This window comes from Palaemon carinicauda, chromosome 42, assembly GCF_036898095.1.
Source record: "Palaemon carinicauda isolate YSFRI2023 chromosome 42, ASM3689809v2, whole genome shotgun sequence".
Taxonomy (NCBI): Eukaryota; Metazoa; Arthropoda; class Malacostraca; order Decapoda; family Palaemonidae; genus Palaemon; species Palaemon carinicauda.
This window is the reverse complement of record NC_090766.1, coordinates 42,015,707-42,034,184: the sequence shown is the minus strand read 5'-3', so window position 1 is coordinate 42,034,184 and position 18,478 is coordinate 42,015,707. Positions and strand designations below refer to the sequence as shown.

Here is an 18,478-nt window from a genome sequence, read left to right as displayed (position 1 = left end):
AAGCTATGTTTAACTGTTCACAGGTCAGTCTACCGATCACACCTGAACACTTGCAACAGGCAACAAGTAGGGCTTCCTTCAGATCCAAAATACGGTAATTTTTAAGAGTAAGAGTCTGCCTCAATTCTTGCACATACTTTTACTAAAATTGGAGGAAGAAAATTCAGAAGTATTTTTGTTCTGTAAGAGCCATACAGTTGAACTTGAAGAAACCAAGGCAATAGAGGTAACCTAATGTCTCAAATTTCTTCTGTGGGGGTGAGGGTCCATAATTGCCTGCTAACCAGAAGTTCTCTGATATTCTTTGTTAAATTTTAATCAGAGAAGAGCACAAGGAATTAGAAAAACAATGCATCACTGCTTTAGATTGAAGGTCCTTGATATTAGTAGCACAGTTACTTCCCTGATTTTATAGAAATTTTTCATCGGAAAATTTCTAGCAGCATCTAGAGAGCATAACAATTGACATTACAGTACTGTATTTTCAAATAGTTTAGTTAACTTTCTGGAATCTGGTATTTCAAACCATAATTTGGCCTGTTTATCAAAGTAAGCTAGCAAAGTAATCTAGACTAAGTTTGTAACCTTAACCACGTTGCATTGCTTGTATTAAAATTTATCCCTCTCTTTCCTTCAATTGTGCCCCACCTTCAACAATGTGTGGGAGAGCAATACAGTATGAGCATCAGGGGAGATTTATAGAAATAATTAGAATTTTGATAATAAAATTTCTCATTTTTTTACTCGCCTGATGTTCATGTACAGTATATGGCCACCCTCCTCTTCCCCACAGATTCATAGTATCAAGAGGAGGGATAACATCGACTTTGAAACCGAAAGGTATATTTCCAAAGATGATAACCTGGGCTTCCTCCCACTTACGGTGGAGGGCTCTGTTCCTTTAAGGGCACATATTGTTTGAAGAGTAAGGAAATTGTAAAATTTTTAAATCTTTTCTACAGGCAAGTGTTGATTAAACTGGGGACTTCTGGAGAAGAAGCATTATAAACATGAGGTATGTACAGAAATAAGAATTTTAGTTATTGAAGTTCTAATCTTTATTATTTATGCAAATGGAAACTACAAAATATGGATAATTATATATTCTCCAATAAAATCCTTTTTTTTCTTGAATCCAGGTCTCGTTAATGCTTATGACATCTAGTTCCTCACTAGCAATGAACAGGAAATTTATTCAGCTATATGATAAAACAAAATTAAATTCATAGTGCTTATAGTTTAAGCGCTGAGGTGAATGATGATAGGATGTCCCCAAAAATAGCCCTGGGGCTTGAGTGGTTAATTTTTTTTGTGAGGGGGTGGGATTGAGGAAATTAATATATCCCAATTTAGATTTATTTTTCTTTAGGTAATGCACTATGCTCATATGTCTAGAATTATTGTGTTTAGAGTATGTTGGTGCTTCATTTTCTTAAGGGCTTGTTGAATAATCATTGAATAATTTGTACAGAGTGTAGTGTATTTTACTCAAGTGCATTTTTTTTAAAGTTTCATGAAATGTTCTCGTTTTTCTTACATTGAAATGTCTACTTTGTAGTAATGGAGATCATTTACCTTTTTTTCTCATCATTACAAGATTCTTGTAAAATTTTAGGTATAAAAGTGTTGATATAATATTTAGTTCATCCCTTACATGATCAACTTTGTACTGCACAGCTAGTTTATAATAGTCTCAAGTTTCATAGTGTTCGATATCGTGCAAATATACTAGGGGCTGTAGTTTTTACTTTGCCCTTTTTACAGGTTAGCAAGATGTAACTCGCATTGGGATATCTTCTGTATTGTTACATCCTGACTCGCTGCGAAGGAAAACCAAATATGACACTGTTGTCAGAGGCCATCCCATATCATCGAATAGTATTTGGGTAATGTTTTGTAGCTTGATATGCATAGCAGACCTTAAAGGGGTGGTGTAGGTTAACCAGCTCCTTGTTTGTCTTGTTACAGAGTCCCTGCAAACACATATCTGTTCACTTCTTGGTAAACTCTTGAGTTAAAATTAATGATCAAACTTTGAACCTTGGAAGTACAAACTTATTGCTTCACCATTTAGCTATACTTACAACTTATGGTGAGTACTATATGTAATATTGAGTGTATAGATTGGTGGTAATGATAACAAATAGATGCTGTTATAGATAAGTAACCTGATGATTTTACATTTGTGCCCAAAAGTACAGCATAGTATGCAAGTTTATGTCTGTAAAATTTGCGCTTAATATAATTTGGTGTTTTTTTATATTAATGTAAAAGTATTTATTACACAAATACAACCTTCGCCCTATATGTGTGTGCTTTCATCAAGGCTGGATACAGATGGCGATACTTACTACTAGGAGGCGGGTAAGCCCTGCATACCTGACAACCCACGGTGACCTCACATTGTTTCTAGCTGACAGATAGTACAGACAATTCTGGCGGCCTCATCTGGCTGTTTTAATCTTTTCTTTATCTTTTAGATAAAGCAAGGGATATTTAGGTGGGACATATATCCAGTGGTTTCCTTATACAGTAATTATAGATGTGTGATAGCTTAGTGTGCAAACCTGCTGATATCCACATTCTTGTTCCAGCTAGACAGCATCCCTGTTTACTGTTTATTTCCTCTTATGTGTCATATGTTGATGGCAATGTGAATGTATTTCTAGGGAGTTTATAATAGTTAGGCATTGATGGACACCGTCGTACGAAGAAAGTTTTGAGGCTGCTGAATGTGAAGCAGAGGAGTGCTTCCTTCAGTATGTTAAACTATTCCTGGAAAGGTGCTATGGATGTATCATCTGGTTATGCTGTCTCTATGAAGTTCCTGTGACGTCTTTTCATGTTGGATTATTGTCAAGAGTCCCCTTGCCTTCCTTCACTGATGATGAAGGAAGTTCCTCAGGTGATTCTTAGCCTAAAGTTACCAGGTAACTAGTTCCCCTGATTATCTTTATCCGATCCTTTCAAGCAAGCACTTGAATCATCTTAGAAAAGGACTAAGAGGTCGGTGAAATACAGGACAACCGAGCTGGCAGAGTCTTTTGATTCTTCTTTTCCTCTGCTCGGTTTCATGGGAAGAGCAGTACTGTACTAAAGCCCAGTCCTCAGGAAGGGTTTTCGGTATGGAGTAATTTACAGGACCTTATGCTCCTGCTACCAGTGATTGATCTCATAGGAGACTGAGCATGAGCACTGCTGATCTGGATGTGGGCAGCTGCCCTCATCTCTCAACTGCCTTGGGACATTTATCAGATGCTGAAGTGACATTACAGTATTTCTCAAGATCGGCCTAAGAGACAATACTGCTCACTAACCTAGATCTTCCCACTGAGTTTTCCCACACCAAGGCCTTTCAACTCAGTCATAAGTTGTCTGAACAAGGGACTTCTTGATTCAGATCTCTGCACTCGTACAAGCAATGAGATGTCACATCGGGCTCGCCAGGTTGCCAGCAAGGATCCTCTCAAACCAAGGATAGGTATTTGATAACCCTATTTCATTTGCAGACTGGCAGTTGGATATCCTAGGTGAAGAAGGATTGTTTGATGTAATATTGAGATAATGATTCCAAATAAGTCTAGGAAGACCATTTGATGGGAGTCACAGGTAGTGATGACAGATATTACTTCAACCAGGCTGGGAAGAGGCAGTCAAGGTCATAGCATTATTTCTACCAGTCTTCCTTGTGTGGAGAAACCCCTTCAGATAAACTCAGTGTGCTCCTGCATAGGACAAAGGATCATCAGGGAGGGTTGTAGGAGAGAGCGGCACTCTCCAGCTATGGGATGGAAGTCCAGGGAACATTCTGGCTTCTCGTTCCTCTGGGGGATCAGGGGAATGTGATTGAGAGGTGCTATAAGAATTTCTCACTATCAGGGTGGTAGTGCTGTTGGAAGATCGCTCTTCTTAAGGAGGAAGTGATCCTTATACATTTTCTTCTTGCTCGTGAACTAAGAGGATACTTTCCGGGAATGTACCCATCCCTGAATGGATGTATTGGTACATGATACAAAACTAAATGCACCGGTTACCTGTGCTGGTTCTTGGGAAAAGGAGCGCATGCACCACTGGTAGGTATGAAGGTGATGCCCTTCTTTCCACTGATCGCCGGTTTTATCTACCCCTCTGGGGAACTAGAAGCCAGGTGTGCCGCTACTTTCCCAAACGTAAAGAACTATCTGAACTCAACCTCTGGGAAGGAATTGGATAAATGAGTACTCCTACCAGCAGCGCTAGGTCTCATACGAGGTTGAGCCATCACCTCTTCCTGCTTGGGACATTTCATAGATGCTTCGGTGACTGCCACCACTGTCCATCCATTTAGTGATTGCAGCACTGAATACAGGGACCCAATATGAAACTCAGGATGGGGGACACATTTTTCTCAGACCTGGGACCTCCTACCATGTGTGCTGTATCAGCTGCTATATCAGGATTCTGCATCTCTGTATACAAAGTCAATCTTCGTTGCATATGTTTATTAACCTCGGCCGCTCTCTTCCTACAGCAATAACTCTTACATTCCTGCCTGTGCACAGAATGTTAATGAATGTTAAGGATACTGAGGAATACAAGTGTTTTAAAGAAAATGGAACTTGAACATTTTTAACCCAAACATTACATCCCTCTCCTTTTTAACATATAGTGTAGTGCATTATTTTGTAAACATTGTATTTTACCCATTTCCATATATCTTTTAGTAACTCCTAAACTCAAACATTCATTGGAATAATAGATAAAAACTCTATATAACATTTCATATTAGAAATCAATGACAACATCTGCATATTTCCATCACATAAAACTAAATGAAACTTGCTTCAAATCAAATAAGGTACTGTAGCTCATAAGTCATTTTATGACAGGAATATGTGCATATTACATTTATCAAAATCACAATATATCTTAAAAATCAAATCACTTCACATTGTACATGTAATACCACACTAAAGAATATTTTATTCAAATGAAAATTTAATTTATATATATATTTTTTTTTTCTACATATCAGTACCTAGGCTACATACATAAGATACTGTATCACATTACCTCGGATAGTCCTTCAAATAACTTGAGGGTTTTCTTACTCTGGTAGACCTTTTATCATTAATGTTACCTTGTGCCGAGCTACCTGATACAGTATTATCATCATGACTTAAACTAACACTTAATTGTCTTTGTGTACTATCTAAATTGAACTCTTCATCATTGCTACTATAAAGTCAGTATCATTATAGGGTTCCTTATAATCATTCCAAAATTTTTTTCTTTTCGTATTTGTCACATTTCTCCTCTTCTGTATTCCCGCAGTGCTTTCAACTTGAACACTACCTATTTTCTCAATCCCTTTATAAGGTTCACTACAGAAATTTGATGATCTTATTTCTCCTATTTTGTTACAAAACTACTGTCACATTCACTCACTTGTCCCTCTTTAACTCTGTTTCATATTGTAATACTCTTTTCCCCTTTTCTCTACATCTTTTGTCTTTAATCATAATTTCATCAACATTTCCAGTATACAGTATTCAGAAGAAATCTCATGCTACTTTGTCCTAATTTTTATACCATACATTAAGTTCAGCAGGGCTTATCTTAGTTACAGTATGTGGAGTAGATTGGTAAGCCTTCAAAAATTTATTCAATTCTTTCCTCCATCCTTTACCTTCGGCTCTTAATTGTTTTAATAGCCTTCATATTGGGTCTATTTGTCTCTCAACTTCTCCATTTGCCTGTGGAGAACATGGTGTCACCTTCCTATGAACTATGCCATTTACATTAGAAAAGCTTTTAAATTTACAAGAAATAAATTGCGTAACATTGTCAACCACAATGAGCTCCAACAAACCATGAGACGTAAACCAATTATTAAGACATTTAACTACATTAGTAGAACTAGTAGAATACAATATCCCTACTTCAAACCATCTGGAATAATAATCTACAGCAACTAACAAATTTTCACCACTTGGCAATGTACCACATATATCTACACAAATATGTTGCCATGGTATGTCTGGTAAAGGAGTTGGGTTCATGGGTTCTGGCCTATTATTACTAATCATTAACAAACATGCTTGAAAATTTTTTACATTCTTTTCTATCTCAGTGTCAATACCAGGCCAACACACCTTTTGTCTTAATTTACTCTTCCATTTTACAATACCATGGTGTCTCTCATGGGCCCAGTCAAGAATCTGTTTTCTCAAACATTTCGGTGTTACTATTCTTTGTCCCCTTAATAGTAAATAACCAATAATAGAAAATTCATGTTTTACATGCTTAAAATGAGGAATCTTATCTCAATTACTGGTTCTAATGGCTTTGCTAACTAAAAAATCATCAACACCATACCATTGTTCAATTTCCCTAGTAGTTAAGGCAATATGTGGTGCACTCTTTGCAATGAAGTAACACATTCCTTTGCTATGCTATCGTTAGGAGTACCTGGTAAAGGTAATCTAGACAGTGCATCAACTACTTTTAGTCTTTCCAGGTCTCTACTTTACTTTAAAATCAAAAGGTTGCAGTCTCAGGGCCAACCTTTCAATGCATGAAGGAGAATAAATTACTTCAAGGCGTTTATGATCACTTATTATTTTAAAAGGAATACCCAAGATTTATAACATCTGTTTATGGACTTTCTATGCCAGTCTATATATATATGCAAATTTTCTTAGTTCGTCAATCCATGGTCTTCTTTTCCTTCCCCCTGCTTATGCAATAGCGAGGGGCCCATTCTGTTATTCTTAATGTGCATCTGTTAACTTATTCTCATTATGTGTCCTGCCCATGTCCATTTTTTTTTTTATGTTAGTAGATCCTCTACTTTAGTTTTGCTCTTGTATCCATGTTGTTCTTTCCTGACTTTATCTTGCCATTAATCTCAACATTATTCTTTCCATAGCTCTTTGAGCTGTAACTAGCTTATGTTCAAAGGCTTTAGTAAGGCTCCAAGTTTCTGGTGCATAAGTTGATACTACTGATAGGACCATATGATTAAATACTTTTCTTTTTAGAGAAAGTGGCCTTTTACTTTTCTTAATCTCGTTTTGTTTACTAAAAGCTCTCCATCCCAGGTTTGTATAGTTAGGAAAAATACAAATTATTTAAAACATTTGTGATATATTTGTGTTAAGTAATCTTTCAAGGTTGTTAAATGTGCCTAAACTATTGATGAATTTTATTTGATATTTTGATATGGCATTTGTTAAATTTTTCAGAGGCAGTAGACGTCCTTAAGAATTAAGTCATTAATAATTTTGTGAAATTTGCATGGTACTGTAGTATGAGAAAAGGGATTTTGACGAAGGAAAAATCTATTTCTGGGGAGAGACCTGTGGCGCCCGGTGAAAAGAGTCCTTCTTATATACCTTTTCTGATAAAACCTTCCAATTATACCAGAGAAAGATAAAAGCATGGAATGCTGAGGTTACAACCCTCGCGCGAGCACCTTTAGGGTGTCGTGTATAAAGCAAAGGCGCGTGAAATCCACTATTCACAGGTTGTCTTCCATTAGTGAACCCTCGTTTATCGCGGTAGATAGGTTCCAGACGCGGGCGCGATAGGTGAAAATCCGCGAAGTATTGACACCATATTTACCTATTTATTTAACATGTATATTCGGACTTTTAAAACCTTCCCTTGTACGTAGTACTGTTAACAAACTACCCTTTAATGTACAGAACACTTAATGCATGTACTACAGTACCCTAAACTAAAACAGGCACAAATATTAAAGGCGATTTTATATCATGCGTTTCCTAAACACCTAAAAAGCACGATAAAAAATGGCAACCAATGTTTTGTTTACGTTTATCTCTGATCATAATGAAGAAACAAACTCATTTAGTGTACTGTACACATATATGTATAGGTTAGTTTTTGCATCGATTATATTGATGTACAGTATACAGTATGTTGATTTTGTTATTACCAATGTTTTACTTAATTTTCCTTAGGACTTCCAAATGAAATGTTTTTCTTTATGACGCCACCTGAAACGACGGCGTCATAAAGTACGCTCAGTAAACAACCACGCTCAGAACAAAGAAGGCATTTACTGTAACGCGCATGATGAAAGTGATAAATAATGATATTTACAGTAAAAGCATTTACAAAATATGTTATTACAAATATTATTTACCGTATCTATATAAAATCATACAGTACATACTGTACGTAGCAAAGCAGGAAAACAATTTACGAGAGAGAGAGAGAGAGAGAGAGAGAGAGAGAGAGAGAGAGAGAGAGAGAGAGAGAGAGAGAGAGAGAGAGAGAGATTGTTTTACGTACGTAAATGTAAATTTTAAACAAAAAAAATATGATAGGCTTTTAAAACCTTCCCTTTAACTTAATGCATACAGTACTAAACTATAAAACAGACACAAATATTACAGTAAAATGTTTAAGTAAAAAATAAAGATTGTTACTGTACTCACCACGAAAGAAGTTCAAGAAAAACTTGAATGATGATGGCGATGAATTTGCTGCACAGTAGAAATGATGATGATGAAGCTGATGATGTCTTCTACTGTGCAGCCAATAATAGTATTTTACGTCTCTTCAGACGGAGGTGTCTTTTCCTGGGACACCTCTTCAACTTCTTCCTGAGACACTTCTTCAATTTCTTCCGAGGGCATTGTGATCGGAAGTTGCTGCCGCTGCTTCTTTTTTCGCAAGAGCATCCTGTAGGGAGCCATTTGTTCATCGATCTTGGTGCAGAATTGTAGAGAACGAACCATATCCTCGTCCCACTCTTGCGACATTTCTTTCACCTCATTCGCAAGCTTGCAGAGCTTGGCAAGCCGTTCTATAGTTAAGACCGTTTCTTCGACATTTTCTTGGATCTCTTCCTGTGTTTCACTGTCTTCACTGCCCGATTTCGTCAGGTCTTCGAGGTCTGCGGCCGCGTAACTTCTACCGTCTTTTAACATAGTATCGAGAAGCGTCACCTTCTCAGCAATCATCATTTTTCGGTGCTGTTTAGGCTCACTACCAGCCTTAGTAGAAGCAGAAGGCTTGGGAGGCATTGTACAGTAGGGTTTAACAGAAAGTTCAACTTAAAACAGTCGCACACAGCACAGATTCAACTTCACAAACTTAAGAACGTCTACTCAGCAATACGCGGAAAGAGAAAGTGAACGATGCAGACCCGCGAGAACTGTGATGCTGGAAGTTGAAGATGCGGGCAAAACACCAATCACAGGCTAGATAACAAAACTTGAGTTTTGATTCGTCATCTATCAGCGCTTGAACCAATCACAACCCGTCTTATACAGTACTATGGTGCGTTGGTTACTCATAGAAGATGTCCCGCGCACACTGAACGTACGTAGATTAAGTACAATACCGTAATAATAATAAATAATGATAATAATACTGTACAGTAATAATAATAATAATAATGATTAATAAATAACAATAATAATTTTATTAACAACAACAACAATAATAATAATAATAACAATAATAATAAAAATTTACGTACGTACGCTATTTTACGCCTCTCTCTCTCTCTCTCTCTCTCTCTCTCTCTCTCTCTCTCTCTCTCTCTCTCTCTCTCTCGTACGCTTACAGTACTTATTCGAAATGTGATTTTTGCAACAAAGAATATTATTGGATGCAGTACTGTACTACGTACGTATACATACAAAAGATTCATGGAAAAGAAGCACATCCATTACAGTACACACCATTCTAATATGGTATGACTGCATCTGATTTGCGTTTCATGTTCGATTTAATTTTACTACGTACTGAATTATCGTATGATCACATTCTCTTTTCGTGTTTTATTTCTTTCTGTGCTGAATTATATATCATATGTAATGCAATGAACAATCAGTAAGAGCAGATATTACTAATTACAGTATTAATGGAATTACAGGTAACAAAATATCGTATTTGGTTATCTTCAGATTTCGCGATATTTTCGAATTTTCCGGAAAATCCGCGATATGTATATATATATGGGTTATGGGAAAACCCCGCGAAGTGGTGAATCCGCGATTGTCGAACCGCGAAGTAGCGAGGGTTCACTGTAGTTAATTCCTTCGTCAAAGGGATGGGCCGATACAAAGGCCCTTGCCAACCACCAGCGCCACACCACCCACGCCACGACGCGAGCGCCATCTGAACAACATCCTTCTGTATTGGCCATGATGGCTTGGAAAGGAAAGGGTGGGATTGTGTAAAATAAAGGGGAAGGGTTTCACCGGGCGCCACAGGTCTCTCCCCAGAAATAGATTTTTCCTTCGTCAAAATCCCTTTTCTGGGTCGATCTGTGGCGCCGGGTGAAAATGTACCAGAGAATGCCTTCCAAGCCCAACAATAACTAATTTAAAGAGGGGAGAGAAACAACACCATGTAAAGAAAATCATAAATAATTAAGGTAAACAAACATGATAACAGGGAAGCCTCCGAGTATCAGAGGAAACATGCTACAAAACTGACATGTCTAAGAATATCCCAACCCTGTAACAACGGTAATCAATAATAGTTACAAACATAACCTAATATGTAATAAACTTAGGGCTAACGAACCACCAAGGAAGCGGCGTCGTGGTGCGAGTGGCGGGTAGGAGGGAGAAGAAAAGAGATGGATGAAAGGAAGAACAAAAGATCACTGGGGAGAGATACGGCTCCCAGCTGCAACTGTTGGGTATTTAAGAGCCTGTAAGTTCATTAGATAGTGGCGTTTGAAGACCATAGGAGATTCCCAACCCGTGAACTTTATATGGTCATCAAAGTCCATCTTCTGGGGGAAATGATCCCGGATTGGCTTGTCAAACGAAGTATAGGATCTATAGCCTAATACCACGTATGGGAATGGTACCTCCTTGTTCCCTGATAAACAAGGGGCCAGACGATCGGGTAGCAGTCGTGGCTAAAAAGGCCCTGAGAGTGGTGACCGGACATAGAAAAGTATCTTGGAGAAGAGGAATAACTTTCCAAGGGGACCACCTATTTTGGGGGTTAACGGCCGAATCATATTGGAGAATTGTCGAGTCCCTTTTGACTGATTCGAGTAAGAAATCGTTTTCCGGTTCAATGTTCGAGTCTCTACGAGCTGCCAACTTCCTGTAGTCCACAAAGTTAGGGTTTTGGACATCCTTGAGTAATCTGACACAGTGAGTTTGGAATACTCGGGTCAGTTTGAGGAACGGAATCCGGATGGGACGGAGTTTCCACTCGAGGAGGAGAGGAAACCAACTGTTCTTGGGCAGTGAGGTGGTACTAAAACCACTGCGCCCCGGAAGGAGCGCAGTCGGTGTTAAAGTTTTTAGAAGATTCACTGGGAGAGATAGGGAAATCTTCCTCTAATGATTCCAATCCCGGGGTAATGCGTCCATGGCATGAGCCCGAGGGTCCAGGATTGGGGTCACATAACAAGGAAGTTTGTGATTGATCTGAGATGTGAATAGATCTACCTGGATGCCTGGAACGAACCTGAGTATCCACCGGAGTGAATTCTGACTCCAGGGAACTCGTCCTGGATAGTGAGCCCGTTCTCACATCCTGGCCTCCCGCTAGGTGAGGTGCTGACAGGAACCAGTTCTTTTCTGTTGCCCAGGCGAAGAAAGTGACCAGGATCTGATTCAGGTTGGGTGACTTGGATCCTCCCCTGTTTCCGTAGTGTACCTCGTCTGTGCTGTCTGACACTACTCTGATGTGGGTCGACCTCGGAGGAGTCTCTCTCTTCAGGGTCAAGAACACTGCCATGGCTTTGAGAACATTGATATGGGACTGTTTCATGGCTAGTGACCAAGAACCTGAAACATCTGATGTTCGGAGAAATCCCCCCATCCACTTAGAGACACGGCTGAATGGAATGTCACTTGTGGAGGTGGGAATTGTAGAGGAACCGCTTTGGAGAGGTTCTTCGGTTCGGACCATGGGCGTAGTCTCATTTTCCCGACAGAGGGGATCTTCGAGACCTTGTCTTCTTATAGGTACTGTAGCTCTCTTTCTCCAAAATCGATTGATGTCTTGAGTTTGGCTTTTATTAGGAGACCTGTTACTGAAGTGAATTGGGAAAGGCCGAGGATACTTTCTAGGCTCTTTGGACACCTGTTTGTGCTTGAGAAATTCTTGATCTTGGAACCTATTGATCTGTATCTCTTGGTTCCTGAGTTGTTCTAACACTGCCTCTCCCAGTTTCGTGAATATCCTGGGATCAATCTTGAGGCCGAAGGGCATGTCTTGAACACAAAGGCTTTCCTGCTTAGGTGGAAACCCAGATAAGAAGAGAAGTTTCGAGCTATAGGCGCAAGCTAATAGCGGTCGGTAAGATCGACAGAGGTGGTGACGGTCCCACGAGGAAGTAAGGTCCATACCTAAGAGATAGTCGTTTGATTGCTTTTTCTTGAGTAACCCTGTGGTGTACTCTTTCAGGACGGGAGTGTATTTCTGGGAGAAGGTCACTGGCGGAGGAGGAGGACCTTGAGGCCATTTTCATCTCAAACCGTTAGAGACTATGCTATGATCCCACAGACCGAGTCCAATGGTCACGAAAGTGGTAAAGTCTTCCCTCTACCAGGACCACCGCGTTGTGAGGGAGTGAATCTAGGTCCTTCCCTTCTCCGAGCCCCCTTTTTCCTAGGTCCGCCTTGATGTCGGGACTGTCTTCTACTCCTGTAGCTTCCTCTCTGGTGTCCATGAAAGGAGCCTGAGGGTTCGGATCTAGGGCTGCATGCAGGCAAAACATCCCAACGGAGTTGGACTGTGTACCTGGGGAATCAGTGAGGTAGACCACCTGATGATGGGGGGTCAGATACAAAATCGTCGAACCAGAGGAAGGCTGTGATGACGAGTGGGAAACCGACTATCAATTCCTGTCTGATAGAGGTCTCAGACAGAACGTACTTCCCACAACTGACCCGATCAGACCAACAAACGTGTAGGTCGAACTGGAAGGGCAGAGCCTGGAATTATCGTACCCCCCAGGCTGACAACATCCTGGTCCAGACAGATCGGGCCTGCCCTTTAGGAAATAATACCGTTACCTTCGGTACCTTGTCTAAGCTAACCAAGGCAATCTCTTTCAATCGAACGAATCCGTTGAATGGGAATTCTAGTACCTGGGAGTAAAATCTAGGTCCCCCAGAGGGAGGACGTCTATGCCCTCCAGATTTATGGTACCACCTATATCCGAGTTCCTGAATGGCACTGACTCACCACCCTACCTTAGAGCTCGTCATAGCCCCTTGGATTTCCTTAGAATGTGTTGCTTTTAGCCGTCACAGTCTATGCAGGGTAACATGAACATTAGGATCCTTTAATGGTCCTAGGTCGGTGACGTAGGTAATTGCAAAGCTGAAGGCTCAAAACTCATCCCCACATACCTGCCCGTCCATGGGGTCGTTGTCCAACCTTAGAGAGGACACCCCGAGGAGATAGGGACCTCTAGATGGAGCATTCCTTCCCAACTTCGATACCCAAGGGTGGAGAGCCTCTCTTTGCAGGCCAGAGAGAATCATCATCATCCTGATGGGAACCATGCAGGCGAACCTTCTGTAACACAAAGGGGACATAAGTCTGGATGTTCCTTGAACTTTGGTTAGCGATCCTATTCACAGGCTGGGATCAGCTGTATACTCTTAAAAAGCCATTTTAAAGACAAGTTATTTAATGTATTACCTTCTGGGGTATAGTGCGACACTTGTATTCATGAAATGTGACACTGTTGGCGCATTCGCCACTGGGTGGAAATTTATTTCTATATGAACACTATGTTGTATGGATATTTATCCATATCTAGACATAGTTAGAATTGACTATGCATAAATATAGGCATAATTAATGTATTTCTATTTGAACACTATGTTGTATGGATATTTAGCCATATTTAGACAGTTAGGATTGAATATGCATAAATATAGGCATAATTAATTTAATTCTATTTGAACACGATGTTGTATGGATATTTATCCATATTTATACATAGTTAGAATTAAATACATGCATAAATATAGGCATAATTAATTTAATTCTATTTGAACACGATGTTGTATGGATATTTATCCATATTTATACATAGTTAGAATTAAATACATGCATAAATATAGGCATAATTAATTTAATTCTATTTGAACACGATGTTGTATGGATATTTATCCATATTTATACATAGTTAGAATTAAATACATGCATAAATATAGGCAAAGTTACGTTCATAAATATTTTTTTTTTTTTTTTTTTTTTTTTTTTTTTTTTTTTTTTTTACACAGGTAAAACAAAAGATTGGCCACCCGTGGTCTGAGTGATCTCCGACTGTACCGGATCTCCGGTAACCATCCCCGGTACAAACAAAGGTCCGTCATAGTGACAACGTGAACCAGAGGAAATCTAATATTAACCTCAATGCTGATCGCCTGTACGATATCCGGTTAAGCCGGAGATTCGATGAAAAAGAAACCGTAATAATGAAACTATGAAATCCTCATCGGTATCACATTGTTAACTCCGGTTCTGGACGTCTGCTTGATCTCTGTTTGTATGGGAGATCCGGTAGCAAAGGCTAGTCCCCGTGAGATCGTGACCGTCACCGGTACGATAACATTAACCTCAATGAATGTTTGAGTTACCTCCAGCGTAGCCGGAGATTCGATGAAAAAAGGGGCCGGAAAGGTGTAATTGAGATCAAACATGACAAAGGTTCGTGTGCAAAAAGGTCTCAACCGGAGTCTGAGTGCCGGATTTCACCGTTGCACTCCAAATATCTGACTAGTTCTCACCCAATGAGTATCCATTATAGCGGCGTATAACTCAAGGCGGAGCTAAACATAACTCAAGGCGGAGCTAAACATAACTCAAGGCGGAGCTAAGGGTGTCGGTATAAATCGAACCCAATTAATGACTCATACACCAACGTTCCTACTAATAGTGTTAGCTATATTAACAGTAACCACATCAATAAAACGTGTATAACATTAAACGTACTATCATCAACTCTGATAATAAGAGGAGGCCTGAATAACTCGTGAACGTATAAAAACGGAGAACGGGAAAATCACCTCCCTTACTCGAGCTAATAAACGAGCACCTTATGTTCTCACTCTCAAGGTTACATAATAAAAGCTAACATCACACAATAATATAAGGAAAGTAAAATAAAACTGATTGTTTTTATTTTATTTTTATTTTTCCTTTTTCTTTTTAATTTTTAGTCATTGTAATAACCAAAAACGAAGAATAACGACAACTTAACCAATAAATAAGGATATAGTCTAAATCGAGCCTTCCTGGGGCGAGTACAAACTAACAGACTAAATCGCAAACGTTTAAATCGCTATTCGGCCAAAACCATTGTTGGCACTATAATATCCAAATGTTTGTATATTTGTAATTTACCTAATGTCTGTTAATGACATAAGGATAAATAACTTAAAGCAACCTGCCGACCTGCGAGGGTCGGGGAAGCAGTGACATGCCCTTAAAATAAATATAAACACCAGCCTTAGCTAAAGGCAAGGCAAATATAAGTGTTAAGTGTATGGGCGACCTCCGGTGAAGCCGGAGCGTAATGAGATGTCCTGAATAATGCCGTCTTAGCCAAAGGCAAGGCAAATATAAGTGTGAAGTGTATGGGCGACCTCCGGTGACGCCGGAGGATAATGAGATACTCTGAATAATTCAATTGTGGCTAATAATTCAATTGTGAAGATATAAAAGCCAAGCCGCAGCTAAGGGCTAAGGCTTAGATCATAGCAAAGCGTATTTACAAACTCCGGTGAGGCCGGAGGGAGAAGAAAGGTCCTGAATAATTATTGTGAATAAAAACACAATTGTAATAACAATGGCTATTGTGGATATGGCCGTGGCCTGAGACCGCAGTAAGGGCCACCGGACGGTCGTATCTAAACAATATGAAGCCCGTCCCATGTAGTAAACAATATATAAATATAACAATAGAACGAAAGTCATTGAGAATCCCTCAAGCCGGAGTAGAACTCAAGGCGGAGTGGAAAACGTTCATAAACTACTCCCGAGCCGTAACGGGGAGAGGACGAACACGGACCAAAATAACGCTAACAATTGAAAAGTCACGAAAAATAAATAACTCGTAAGTTATCATCCACCCCGAGGGGGAGAGGTGAGGGAGGGAGAACCCGTTGAACGCACAAAACGGAAAACGGGAAATCCGCTCAACCACCAGAGCAAAGAAAGAAAACGAGATAAAGGGGTAACTCGTAGGCTGGACTTACTAGCAAAAAGTACCATGAGCATAAATACACAAAAAAATAAAAATAATAACGGTTCTAAAGGCATAAGGCCAGGGACTTAACCAAGAACCTAAGTGACAGAGTACTAAACGGGCAGATAAAGATGAATTCCCAAACAAGTGAACCAACAATGGCCGCCATGAAAGGCCAGACGGGAATAATAAAACAGACTATACTGGATATAAAACAAAAGCCCGGTACAATAAAATACTGTCAAAACAAACTATGGTACTTAACATTGGAATGTGTGAAGATGGAGCTTCGGACATGACAAAATAAATCCATGACTGTTAAAAACGATCGAGAGCACCACAAATTACACACTATTCTATCAGTCCAAAAAGAAGGATGTTGTTCAGATGGCGCTCGCGTCGTGGCGTGGGTGGTGTGGCGCTGGTGGTTGGCAAGGGCCTTTGTATCGGCCCATCCCTTTGACGAAGGAATTAACTAAATGGAAGACAACCTGTGAATAGTGGATTTCACGCGCCTTTGCTTTATACACGACACCCTAAAGGTGCTCGCGCGAGGGTTGTAACCTCAGCATTCCATGCTTTTATCTTTCTCTGGTATAATTGGAAGGTTTTATCAGAAAAGGTATATAAGAAGGACTCTTTTCACCCGGCGCCACAGATCGACCCAGAAATAAATTTCTTAACATACTTTTATATATACTATATCAGTATTTAGATGACTTATGTTTCAACCAAACATACCATTGTTTCAGATAGTCATAAAATCACTGGATTGTTTAAATAACTAATCTATAGACTTACTGGATTATGTAAATGATTCCATAGCTTTTCACCACAAAAATTAAGTGTTCCTATTTTTTCAGGTAGAGTTGGATTGCCCATCAGTTGGAGTAAAACTCCATGCATAGGTCATCAACGGTGTCCTTAGGAAATTATTGGTTTAAGTGATGTCCTTAGGAAATTCTTGGTTTAAGTGATGACAAACTTATTGTGATACATAAAGGTGGGAATTGATAAAGAATAAGTAATTAATCCTTTTCCAGGTTGTAAGTGATGATTTGTGATTATTATGATTCAAACTTGTTTCTTCTTGTGTATCAATGCTGTATAAGGTATTGCAGCGAGTTTATATTAGGGAGATATTATGTAAAAACTTCTCTACAGATTATGATACAGTACTATACAGTATGGCAGATCAGAATCAGTTTACCATCAACTATAATAATAGTGCACTGTACCTTCAAAAGTGATGCAGAGGAACTTTTGTTTTTTAAAGTCTGTTATACTGTATATGCTGTGTAACCTTTTTCATGATGCTCTACCTAGAAATTCCTAAGCGTTGGTTTTGCCATTGTCATTAAGATTATGCTTGCTGCATCTGGCTTGACCAAAAACTTAAAAGTTTTAAAATTTTCTTTGTCTAATAATCAATTGCACAATCAACACCTATCAATAGATCTTGCTGTAGCAACTTGCTTCTATTATAATTTACCCTTTAATCCATTTACATAAGTATAATATACACACAAGTCCCAATGATTTAGAATATAGTTATATATCGGTTAATTAAATAATGTTCATGTTAAGTAATTCTAGAACTGTCTAGGATTCATTTATTTAATGAACTGGTGGATGCACATAGGATAATAACGTTTCTAATAATTCTCATTGCATGTCATTTGCAAGTATTCAAGCTGCCATGTTTTTTTAGGTCATCATCTTGTTTCTAACAATAGCAATCTGTTGGCTCAAGTTTTGAGTCAAGAGCAACCTGAGGAGAGATAGCAAAGCGATGTAAGAGGACTATTGTGATATCCTTCCTGCAAACCAACAGGGTAGTACCCTGTCTCACCATCAGGAAACATCACTTTTGATCTTGCTGCCAGTGTGAGCAGAAGTCCTGTTTACCTTTCGGGGTGAGCAGACGTTCTGTTTACCTCCTGGTTTTTGAATTTTGATTCGGCTAGGAAGCTTGCTTCTTTTTAATCTCCATTGAGAATTGTTCAACTCTATGTAGAGTATGCACAGCAGTTAAGACTTTCAGAAGAATTTGAAAAGGATTTGGAAATGGAGTTCATCAGATTGACTATCCTTTGCCTTTAGACAGACCTTCCTATAACACTTCATGCAGCAAAGTTAAGACAAGTTGCAAATTTGAATTTGATAACCATTCTTTTTGTTAACTATAGGTGAGTGAATTGCAACCCCACTGTGATGTATGTGACTAATATACGAATTGGTCTCTTTGTGGACACAATGTAGGTGTCTTCAAAATAA

The 18,478-nt window shown here is 39.1% G+C and overlaps 1 long non-coding RNA gene across 2 annotated transcripts in view; it reads left to right on the top strand.

Moving 5' to 3' along the window:
- LOC137632958 (uncharacterized) overlaps positions 1-17,676 on the top strand; it is a 34,871-nt gene extending 17,195 nt beyond the window's left edge. The window contains exons 2-4 of one of the 2 annotated variants that reach the window (XR_011042148.1): positions 963-1,015; positions 1,765-1,886; positions 17,065-17,676. This is a non-coding gene — a long non-coding RNA (uncharacterized lncRNA). The remainder of the gene's footprint in view (positions 1-962; positions 1,016-1,764; positions 1,887-17,064) is intronic. The other variant, XR_011042147.1, reaches the window with a different exon arrangement.
- Positions 17,677-18,478: the final 802 nt, after the last annotated feature.